The sequence below is a fragment of the Nerophis lumbriciformis genome, linkage group LG39 (genome assembly GCF_033978685.3).
Source record: "Nerophis lumbriciformis linkage group LG39, RoL_Nlum_v2.1, whole genome shotgun sequence".
Taxonomy (NCBI): Eukaryota; Metazoa; Chordata; class Actinopteri; order Syngnathiformes; family Syngnathidae; genus Nerophis; species Nerophis lumbriciformis.
The window spans coordinates 10,415,001-10,427,500 of NC_084586.2; the positions used below are offsets into that span (position 1 = coordinate 10,415,001).

General features: G+C 36.1%; 1 protein-coding gene across 5 annotated transcripts in view; it reads right to left on the reverse strand.

The window, feature by feature from the left end:
- Window positions 1-12,500, reverse strand: part of ctbp2l (C-terminal binding protein 2, like) — a 265,851-nt gene that overhangs the window by 44,152 nt on the left and 209,199 nt on the right. The gene's annotated exons all lie outside the window — the stretch shown is intronic.

A 12,500-nucleotide genomic window follows, 5' to 3' on the forward strand; every position in this document is an offset into this window, starting at 1 on the left:
AAAAACGCGAGCCCCCTCCCCTCACTCTCTCTCTCTCTCACACACACACACTTATACACACACACACACACACACACACACACACTACCGCCTCCTCCTCCCTCCCGATTATTTGGTTTCCTCCTCTCCTGCTCGTCCACTTCCATCCACAGCACGCCCCGTCAGTGTCCGTGCACACGACGCAATAAAGCTAATAAATCCATCCCATAATTTCAACACATGTCACAAATCGTCCGGGACAAAATTATTTAATCACTCTGACTTTTTAAATATTTTTTTCTCGGAATCTCAGCGTGGATGCCGACCATTTTCTCTTTTTTATATCTAGCCATGTGCAAATGATGCCTCGGTGAGCGCATGGCACACTCACTAGCTGTATCGACACTGTGTTGGCGTTTCAAAATGGTCATGGGATGAATAGTTAGCAAATATAATTGTTCTGTAGGGATGGCATAGCGATCATAATAATAAAAATAATAATAATAATAATAATAATAATAACCCCCAAAGGGACAAGCAGTAAAAAATGGATGGATAATAATAGATTTTATTTGTAAAAGCACTTTACATTGAACAAACAATCTCAAAGTGCTACAGTGCATTTAAAAAACAAAAAAACAACAAATAGCTGCCCCCAACGAGTAAGATAAATAGTCAAATTAAATAAAAACTAGACCAGCCTAATAACTAGAACTAGCACACATAAATCTAACAAAAGGCTTTTAAAAAAACAAAACAAGATGGCCTTTTTTAAAAGCCTTGTATCCAGGATATGACTCACCCACTACACCAATACATCATCCCACTACCATCAGGGCGCAGGTACAGAACCATCAAATTCCGAAGGGCCCGCCTCAGGAAAAGCCTGATCCCTGCAGCTATAGCCGCCCTTAACAGCAGGCCCATAAATGTGTTTGTCATGTATGATGTATTTTTGTTATGTGATGTGTAATGTCTATTGGTTAAATGTACGGCAGTGAAAATGAATTTCCCCACGGAGACCAATAAATCTATCTAAAAAAAAGCATTCACAGTCTGTGGTGCCCTCAGGTGGTCAGGGAGAGCGTTCCACAGACATCATATTTGAACCGATACATTAATCCCGATGTGTCAAAGTCGTTTTCACTGGAGGGCCACATGGCAGTTATGTTTGGCCCCGGAGGGCCCGCTTCTAACAGTGAATAATATTATTACACCATTTTTTTTGCATTTTATTAGTAGATTTTTTTAAAACTAAAATGTAAAAAAAAAAAAGGTAAGTTGTAATAATTATATAATATATTACTGTAAATGGAAAAACAGTACTGCTGTTTTTATGGTAAATAATGCAACTCAGTTGCCAAAATTTTACTGTAAAATTTACATTACTTTTTTTTAGTGTAAATAAAAGAAACTGCATACTCCTCCGACTCACATATTTTGTTAATTGACCCATGCTAACTGTTAGCATGCTAATATTAACATGCCAACTTAAAAAAAAATTAAAAAAAATTGTTTAGCAAATCTTGCCGGCACACACCTCCGACTTACATCTTTTGTTAATGGACCCATGCTAACTGTTAGCATGCTAATATTAACATGCCAACTTAAACATTTTTTTAATTTTTTTTTTAGAAAATCTAGAAAATAGCAACAGCGAAAGATGAATGAAGAAAAAAAAGATAGAGAAAAAGAAGAAGCTTATCGACTACGGCGTCCCCACGGACTACAAAAGCGGACGCGCGCGCATTTTTTTCTTTTTTTTTTATTGACATCCAGCATCAGACATTCCTATCCATTACATCATATTCACATCAATCATATATCTATTGTCTGCCCTAAATGTCAAAAATATTTTTGTTTATATCCCTCCCATACCACTCACCCCCCCCCCAAAAAAGAAAGAAACAACAAAAAAAACAAAGTAATATCTACAAATACATCAATTAAATAAACAAAGAAAGAAAGAAAAAAAAAGAAAATAAAAATAAATAATAATACATTAATAATAATAGTAATCAGAAATAAAATAAAATATAAACAGATACCTATATATATATAAACAGATACCTATATATATATATATATATATATATATATATATATATATATATATATATATATATATATATATATATATATATATATACACACCCACACATTTTTTTTCACATTTTCAGGACTTATGCAGATCCCAAATACACATCTGCGGGTAACAAAAGGTAAAAAAAAAGTTGGTTTTGCATAACATTGCGAAACAAAACGCCAGATAATATGTCTGCTAATAGGTGCCATTTTGCGGTCTTTATACACACACACCATAATAATACTCGTATGTTTAATGCACCGACAATCCATCAAGCGGTGTGGCTTCATAGCTTACCAAAGTCGTACTAAAAACATTTTTACAGATATTTGAGCGCCGTGTGTAATGTTCTATATTCTCAATGGAACATTTAAAGTTTTGGTGCCGTTTACTGTCGTCATATTGCAGTCTACACATATCTCTTATGTGTGACTGCCATCTACTAATCAAATTGCTTCGAGGTCGGTAAGCACAACCAGAATTGTTCCGTACATTAGGCGCACCGGGCTATAAGGCGCACTGTCGATTTTTGAGAAAATGAAAGGATTTGAAGTGCGCCTTATAGTCGGGAAAATGCGGTAACTATCATTATCGCTATTTTTACGCCATCCTTTGGGAAGCTGTGATCTCCCTTACTGGCTAGTGAAGATGGAGGGATGGAGACGGGCGTGCATATCCCCACTCTGCGTGTGACAGGAAGTGGGGGCTGCTGCCTGTGCTGGTCACGCTCAAATGTGTTATTGCTGGAGTCAGCTGACACATGCATATAGTACACACACACACACACACACACACACACACACACACACACACACACACACACACACACACACACACACACACACACACACACACACACACACACACACATTCTTGTATTTGTTACGTTCTTGAGACCTGAGAAAAATACGTACCTCTTTAGGACCACCCTTTCTAGACATATAAAGATGTGTATTTACAACATTTATAATATATACCATCCATCCATCCATTTTCTACCGCTTGTCCTGTTCGGGATTGCAGGGGGTGCTGGAGAATAATATATACATACTATGCAAATATAAAAAAGGTAAGCTTTTAGTTAATTATTATTCTTTTTTTTGTTTGTTTGTTATTGTTTTTTAATCTTCAATATTTACTTCGTTATTACAGTATGTCTCTACATACATTGTTTTTTTTAAATTAATTTCGGCCATTTCAATTTCTTACACACACTTGTTATTTCATATGTTGACCAGAGGGGGAGCACTTTTAAAAGCGACACACAGTCAATGTGAAAAATCCCTCCTTTTTGGAACCACCATCATTTTTGATAGATTTCACCACCAGGAGTGCAAATGGGATCTATATTTTTTGTAATGTGGTTAAGTCCGATGACAAAGGAGTTACGGACCACAGATGGCCCCTGAGCCACAATTTGGATAACCCAGCTGTAGAAGCTAACTGTTAATGGCCACTATAGTCTTAGTACCATAGTGTTTTTATCATATATTGCTGCCTTTGCACCTGTCAATGTTTACTTTTAATGCACAGTAAATCAACAAAAAATCCTGACTTTGGAGCAATGTTCACGGACTCTAGTATTTGGCTCTCTATTAGATGCAATGGGTTTTCCGTATTGGGACCATGATATATGTCATCACTTGTTCACACCTCCTCATATGGAAGAGACTTTTCCTTCATGTCTCAAGAAGGGTAGCAATACAAGAACACACACACACACACACACATTCTTGTATTTGTTACTTTTTTGAGACCTCCGAAAAATGCCTACCTCTTTAGGGCCAGCCTTTCTAGATATATAAAGATGTGTATTTACAACATTAATAATATATACATACTATGCAAATATAAACAAGCTTGTTGTGAAAAATGAGTTGGAATTTCACAAGAAAAAGGTCACAATTTCACAAGAAAAACCTAGAATGTTGGCGGTATTATAATAAAAGTAGTCGTTTTACTCAACGCAAGTCAAAATGTTACAAGAAAAACTGAACATATGTGCAATATTATGATAAAAGTTGGAATTTTACTCAACAGTCGCAATTTTACAAGAAAAGCTTAACATTTTGGCAATTTAATGAAAAGAGTCGTAATTTTACTCGACAACAGTCACTATTTTATAAGAAAACAATAAAATTTGGGCAATATTATAATAATAATAATCGGAATTTTAATTGGCAAAATTATGACAAAAGTCAAAATTTAACAAAAAAAAATTCACTATTTTACAAGAACAACAAAAATAATATAATAAAAGTCGTAATTTTACTCAACGCAAGTCAATATTTTACAAGAAAAAATGAACAATTGAGCGATACTATAATAAAAGTTGGAATTTTACTCAACAACAGTCGCGATTTTACAAGAAAAGCTCAACATTTTTGCAATTTTATGAAAAGAGTTGTAATTTTACTCGACAACAGTCACTATTTTATAAGAAAACTTTAACATTTTGGCAATATATTAATAATAATCGGAATTTTACTTGACAAAAGTCATCATTTTACTCAAAAAAATTTCACTGTTTTACAAGAAAAACCTAGAATTTTGGCGGTATTATAATAAAAGTCGTCATTTTACTCAACGCAAGTCAAAATGTTACAAGAAAAACAGAACATTTGTGCAATATTATGAAAAAAGTTGGAATTTTACTCAACAACAGTCGCGATTTTACAAGAAAAGCTTAACATTTTGACAATTTTATGAAAAGAGTCGTAATTTTACTCGACAAAAGTCACAATTTTATAAGAAAACTAACATTTTGGCAATATATTAATAATAATCGGAATTTTACTTGACAAAAGTCATCATTTTACTCAAAAAAATGTCACTGTTTTACAAGAAAAACCTAGAATGTTGGCAGTATTATAATAAAAGTCGTCATTTTACTCAACGCAAGTCAAAATGTTACAAGAAAAACTGAACATTTGTGCAATATTATGATAAAAGTTGGAATTTTACTCAACAACAGTCGAAGTTTTACAAGAAAAAGCTTAACATTTTGACAATTTTATGAAAAGTGTCGTGATTTTACTCGACAAAAGTCACAATTTTATAAAAAAACTAACATTTTGGCAATATTTTAATAATAATCGGAATTTTACTTGGCAAAATGATGGCAAATGTCATAATTTTACTAAAAAAAATGTCACTGTTTTACAAGAACAACCCAAAAAAATTGGCAATATTGCGATAAAAGTCAGAATTTTATATGACAAATGTCACCATTTTTCATTAAAAAGTAATAATTTTACATCAAAAAGTCATAATTTTACGAGAAAATGTTGCAATATCACAGAAACAGAAAGAATATGAGAAATTGTTCCCAATTTTATAAGAAAAAAGTCGACACATTGTGTGATCATTTTGTGACATTGCTGCTTTTAGTTCATTTATTTATTTTTTGTTTGTAATTGTTTTTTAATCTTCATTATTTACTTCAAGTCATTACAGTATGTCTCTATATACATACTTATTTTATTTGTTGTATTAATTTTTGCCAAAGGGGGCACTTTTCAATTTCTTACACACACTTGTTATTTCATATGTTGACTAGAGGGGAAGCACTTCCAATTTTTACACACACTTGTTCTTTCATATGTTGACCACAGGGGGGGCACTTTTAAAACCGACACACAGTCAATTTGAAAAATCCCTCCTTTTTGGGACCACCCTCATTTTGATAGATTTCACCACCAGGGGTGCAAATGAGACATTCACACACACACACACACACACACACACACACACACACACACACACACACACACACACACACACACACACACACACACACACACACACACATTCTTGTATTTGTTACATTAAAATGCCTACCTAGCTGTATTGTACGCACATTAAATCAACAAACTGACTTTGGAGCAATGTTCACGGAATCAACAAACTGACTTTGGAGCAATGTTCACGGACTCTAGTATTTGGCTCAATATTAGATGCAACAATTTTCCCGTATTGGGACCATGATTGATGTCCTAACTTGTTCACCACACACACACACACACACACACACACACACACACACACACACACACACACACACACACACACACACACACACACACACACACACACACACACACACACACACACACACACACACACACACACACACAGTTACTGTGAAGGGTAGAAGTCATCCCACCTTTTCCACTCTACTGTCAGTGATAATGGTGTGTGACCGTGGCAACATGGTAGTCCTGAACAGGTTGTTTGCAGCACAAGCACCTGTCAATCATCTTCTTCCCTCCAAACCGTGAACTTAACACACTTGACTCCAGCGACTTCCTTGCAAAAAATACTAAAAAAAACTACATAGTCAATGTCCCTGCAGACGAGTCCTTTGAGACTGTAGACCAGGAGGGGATCGAACTTGTTTTCATGGCCACCCTCAGAAGGCCGCTTGTAACAGTGAATGTAAAAATATAAAAGTATAATCATTATATTATCGTCTATGAATTTGGTTATTTGAAGTTTGAACGTAACAAATTGATGGATAACTTGCTTTGAAATATATACATATATACACATATATACACACCGTAAGTGAAGCGGTAGAAAATGGATGTTATTTTTACAAACTATCATACAGTATATAATAATTAGGGGTGCTAAAAAAAAGGTTATCACATTGGAATCCCGATTTTTTTTAGTAATTTTCAAATATCAAATTTATTTGATCTTTTTTGACTAATTCATTTAAAAAAAATAATTCTAGGCCATCTCTATGCCTACTTGGTGCACGTACATCCATCCATTCTTTTTTTTTATTTTTAATACCGCTTGTCCCTTACGGTGCATATATATGTGTATATGTATGCATATGTATATATATGTAAGTTAGGTCAGGAAAAAACACGGAGGCTATATCATCCCTACAAGCCTGTTTCGCAGGTTTCCCTGCATACAGTGATTGATTTATGCAGGGAAACTTGCATAAATCAAACAGATTTATGCAGGTGCATAAATCAAACAAACAACTTATAATTTGTGGCTAGATCTGAGGTTGATCTAGAGACTTAAACATTGAAAGTAAAAAAAAAAAAAAAAAAAAAGTTTTACTATTTTTACCACTTTTATAAGTGGAGTCCTTTTGAATCCCCTAACATTTTTGTCGAATTTTTTTTTTTTTTAAACTGTAATTGCTCAAATTTTTTTTTTTAATTATCCATCCATCCATCTATTTTCTACCGCTTATTCCCTTTTGGGGTCGCGGGGGGCGCTGGAGCCTATCTCAGCTACAATCGGGCGGAAGGCGGGGTACACCCTGGACAAGTCGCCACCTCATCACATACATATCACCTCATCGCAGGGCCAACACAGATGAAAAAATTATTCATAAATAATAATAATAAAAAATGAATATGCAATTATTTCACATTAAATATTCCACTTTAAAAAAATGTGGGCTGAAAATATTGCATATTTTGTGTTTGTATAAATAAACGTTTTTCTGTGACAAAAAAGTGCATAAAGACAGAAAACGTACAATTGGCGGATAAATCCGAGGTTGATCAAGAGACTTAAGAATTGAAAGTAAAAACTTTAAAAAATATATATTTTTACCACTTTTATGAGTGGAGTCCTTTTGAATCCCCTGAAATTTTTGTCTGACTTTCTTTTTTTCCTTAAAAACTGTCATTGCTCAAAAAAATAATAATTAAATAAAAATAAAAATAAAAATAAAGTTAAAAATTAAATAAATACAAAATTAATTAATAATTACAATATTAAATAATTTATTTAAGGCTGCAATTATTTCCGACTTTCTTTTTGGGTTTTTTAACCGTCATTGCTCAAAAAATTATTAATAAAAATTAATGTTCTTATGAATTACTAACTTATTTAAGGCTGCAATTCTTTCACATTAAATATTCCACTTTAAAAAAATGTGGGCTGAAAATATTGCATATTTTGTGTTTGTTTTATGCACTTTTTGTCACAGAAAAACGTTTTTTAGACAAACAAACATAAAACGTATAATTGGCGGATAGATCTGAGGTGGATCTAGAGACTTAAGCATTGAAAGTAAAAAAAGAAAAAGAAAAAAATAGTTGTACTATTTTTACCACTTTTATGAGTGGAGTCCTTTTGAATCCCCCAAATTTGTTGTCAGACTTTCTTTTTTTTCTTAAAAACTTACATTGCTCAAAAATATAAAATTAAAATTAAAAATAAAATAAAATAAAAACAAAATTAATTGATATTAATAATAATACAACAATTATGTTATGAATTACTGACCTATTTAAGGTTGCAATTATTTCCGACTTTCTTTTTTTTTTTTAAACCGTCATTGCTCAAAAAAATTATTAATAAAAATAAATGTTGTTATGAATTACTAACCTATTTAAGGCTGCAATTATTTCACATTAAATATTCCACTTTAAAAAAATGTGAGCTGAAAATATTCCATATTTTGTGTTTGTTTTATGCACTTTTTGTCACAGAAAAAAGTTTTTTTTATATACAAACAAACAGAAAACTTATAATTGGCGGATAGATCTGATGTTGATCTAGAGACTTAAGCAATGAAAGTAAAAATGGGTGTGTAAAGGATATTACCACATGGGCTCAGGAACACTTCAGAAAACCGCTGTCAGTAACTACAGTTTGTCGCTACATCCGTAAGTGCAAGTTAAAACTCTGCTACGCAAAGCCAAAACCATTTATCAACAACACCCGGAAACGCCGCCGGCTTTCGCTGGGCCCGAGCTCATCTAAGATGGACTGATGCAAAGTGGGAAAGTGTTCTGTGTGCGGCCCTGAGTGGAAAAGGACACAAGTGAGGAGCATCCAGGACTACAAAGACAAAGTCCCCGCTCGGTTCCCTCCTCCAACAAGTCACGAGTGCTTTGCACTAATGACGGCCAGATGGGGGGAAATTCTGACATGTCGCCCAAGCGTACTTTTACTGTAAATTACTGCGGTCCGCCCTTTCTTGGAAACAAATATACCCCGCATGCTTTGGGGGGGGCTTTTTCATGGGAACTCCAGCTTCAAACAAGTTTGCTTCCTTCAGACAAAAATACACTCAAGTCTCTACAAAGAAGAAGAAGAAAGTGTTTGAGTTCAGTGGAAGCATCACAGGCAAGAGTCTCTTCCAAAGACTTGGGTCCGGAGTCGTCTCCTCCTCTGTGAGGATCTCCCGTCGAGCCCTCCTTTTTAACCCCGCTAATTACACCCTGAGTGCCCTTTTCCTGCGACTTGGCAGCCCAGGTGCAGGAGGCTTGTTAAATCCCCTGAAGGGATCCTAAGAAAGCGAGCGGTAGGAGGAGGACCAGACTGGAGGTCAAAAAAGTGATGCCAGTCCCATTTTGGCGAGGATTGGAGTCAGCATTTCTCAATCTTTGTTTTTTTACCAAGTCAGTAAACACTTGGCTCTAGAGATGTCCGATCATGGCTTTTTTTGCCGATATCCGATATTGTCCAACTCTTAATTACCGATTCCGATATCAACCGATACCGATATATACAGTCGTGGAATGAACACATTATTATGCCTAATTTTGTTGTGATGCCCCGCTGGATGCATTAAACAATGTAACGAGGTTTTCCAAAATAAATCAACTCAAGTTATGGGGAAAAAAATGCCAACATGGCACTGCCATATTTATTATTGAAGTCACAAAGTGCATTATTTTTCTTAACATGCCTCAAAACAGAAGCTTGGAATTTGGGACATGGGGGGGGGTGTATATTGTAGCGTCCCGGAAGAGTTAGTGCTGCAAGGGATTCTGGGTATTTGTTCTGTTGTGTTTATGTTGTGTTACGGTGCGGATGTTCTCCCGAAATGTGTTTTGTCATTCTTGTTTGGTGCGGGTTCACAGTGTGGCGCATATTTGTAACAGTGTTAAAGTTGTTTATACGGCCACCCTCAGTGTGACCTGTGCGGCTGTTGACCAAGTATGCATTGCATTCACTTGTGTGTGTGTGAAAAGCCGTGGATATTATGTGATTGGGCCGGCACGCAAAGGCAGTGCCTTTAAGGTTTATCGGCGCTCTGTACTTCTCCCTACGTCCGTGTACACAGCGGCGTTTTAAAAAGTCATACATTTAACTTTTTGAAACCGATACCGATAATTTCCGATATTACATTTTAAAGCATTTATCTCTACTTGGCTCTCCAAGTACCACCATAATGACCAACATTAAAAAATACAGTAGCGTAGTAGGCCTAACTATTCATTCAAAACAATGCACAGTTTTTATTGAAACATTATATGTAGTATCTTCGGCAACAGTAACATCGCCCACAGTTTGAACGGTAACACTGTGTTTGAATATTTAATTAAGCCATTCTTTGGCGTACCACTAGATGGAGCCCGAACCACTGTTTGAGAATTTGTATCTTAATTAGTATGCCTTCAAATTCGTTTATCCTGTGTGTGTGTTGCCAAAGCCAGGAAGTAGTCTTTGCCATTAGGTCGTGGGTTCAAACCACGGCCGAGTCATACCAAAGACTATTAAAAAAATGGGACCCATTACCTCCCTGTTTGGCAGTCAGCATCGAGGGTTGGAATTAGGGGTTTAATCACCAAAATAGTTCCTGAGCGCAGCCACCGCCGCCGCTCACTGCTCCCCTCACCTCCCAGCGGGTGGAACAAGGGGATGGGTCAAACGCAGAGGGTAATTTCACCACACCTAGTCTGGTACTTTAACTTCAATTTTTTTGTTAGGTGGAATATGCCAGTTTTGTCTTTTGTTGCACCCTAAAAAGTGCTAATACTGTAAGTATTGTTCTTATTACACGCTCGCTGTTTGATTTTAACGTGCATCTTTAAACTTGAAAGTGTTGAAATTGCCATGTAAAGCCGCTTATGCTAATCAGTAGCATGCATAAAGGCATATGTAATGGAAAATTAACGTCGAGCTACCACATTTTGAAAAAGGTAGCCCTATTTTTGTTAGGTTTGTTGGCCGGCTAAGTGGTTGGTCAAGGTATCGAAACAAGGTACCGTTGGATTTCGCGTGACTCGGTACTTAGCGGTTTTGACGGACCTATAAAAGTACACAGAAGTCGGAGCTTTTCTTCTTGTCACTCACTCATTTTGACCAATTCAAAGAACAATTTCAATGTGGATAATGTGCTATTATTAGGAAGAAAAAAAATAGCGAAGGTTTTGGCGATCTGAAATAAAATATTTCCCGAAAAATGCAGAAAAAATAACGAAGTTTGGGAAGCAGAAAAAAATCGCACCCTAAAATAAGCATTGAGGCTATAAAGTGTGTTTTAGTCAATTACTCGATTATTATATTATATATATATATATATATATCATCAAAAGGTTCGGAGAATCTGGAGAAATCACTGCACGTAAGCGATGATGTTACGGACTTTCTATCCCTCAGGCGATACTGCATCAAAAAGCGACATCAGTGTGTAAAGGATATCACCACATGGGCTCAGGAGCACTTCAGAAAACCACTGTCAGTAACTACAGTTCGTCGCTACATCTGTAAGTGCAAGTTAAAACTCTACTATGCAAAGTGAAAGCCGTTTATCAACAACACCCAGAAACGCCGCCGGCTTCGCTGGGCCCGAGCTCATCTAAGATGGACTGATGCAAAGTGGAAAAAGTGTTCCGTGGTCTGACGAGTTCACATTTCAAATTGTTTTTGGAAACTGTGGACGTCGTGTCCTCCGGACCAAAGAGGAAAAGAACCATCTGGATTGTTATAGGCGCAAAGTTGAAAAGCCAGCATCTGTGATGGTATGGGGGTGTATTAGTGCCCAAGGCATGGGTAACTTACACATCTGTGAAGGCACCATTAATGCTGAAAGGTACATATAGGTTTTGGAGCAACATATGTTGCCATCCAAGCAACGTTATCATGGACGCCCCTGCTTATTTCAGGAAGACAATGTATAGTAGAAGAGTGCGGGTACGAGACTGTAGTCCAGACCTGTCTCCCATTGACAATGTGAAGCCTAAAATACCACAAACTGTTGAACAACTTAAGCTGTACATCAAGCAAGAATGGGAAAGAATTCCACCTGAAAAGCTTCAAAAATGTGTCTCCTCAGTTCCCAAACGTTTACTGAGTGTTGTTAAAAGGAAAGGGCATGTAACACAGTGGTAAAAATGCCCCTGTGACAACTTTTTTGCTGCCATTAAATTCTAAGTTAATGATTATTTGGGGGGAAAAAAAAAGGAGTTTCTTAGTTCGAACATGAAATATGTTGACTTTGCAGTCTATTAAATTGAATATAAGTTGAAAAGGATTTGCAAATCATCGTATTCTGTTTTTATTTACCATTTACCACAACGTGCCAACTTCACCACATCCGTTTCTGCCGCTAACAAAACGCCGAGGGGGCGTGTTGGCTTTTGAGCGATACTGTACTTCCTCATGTTTACACAGGAGGCCCGCGTCTTATCCACAGTTAGGCACCAGACAAGCCTGAGTCAAC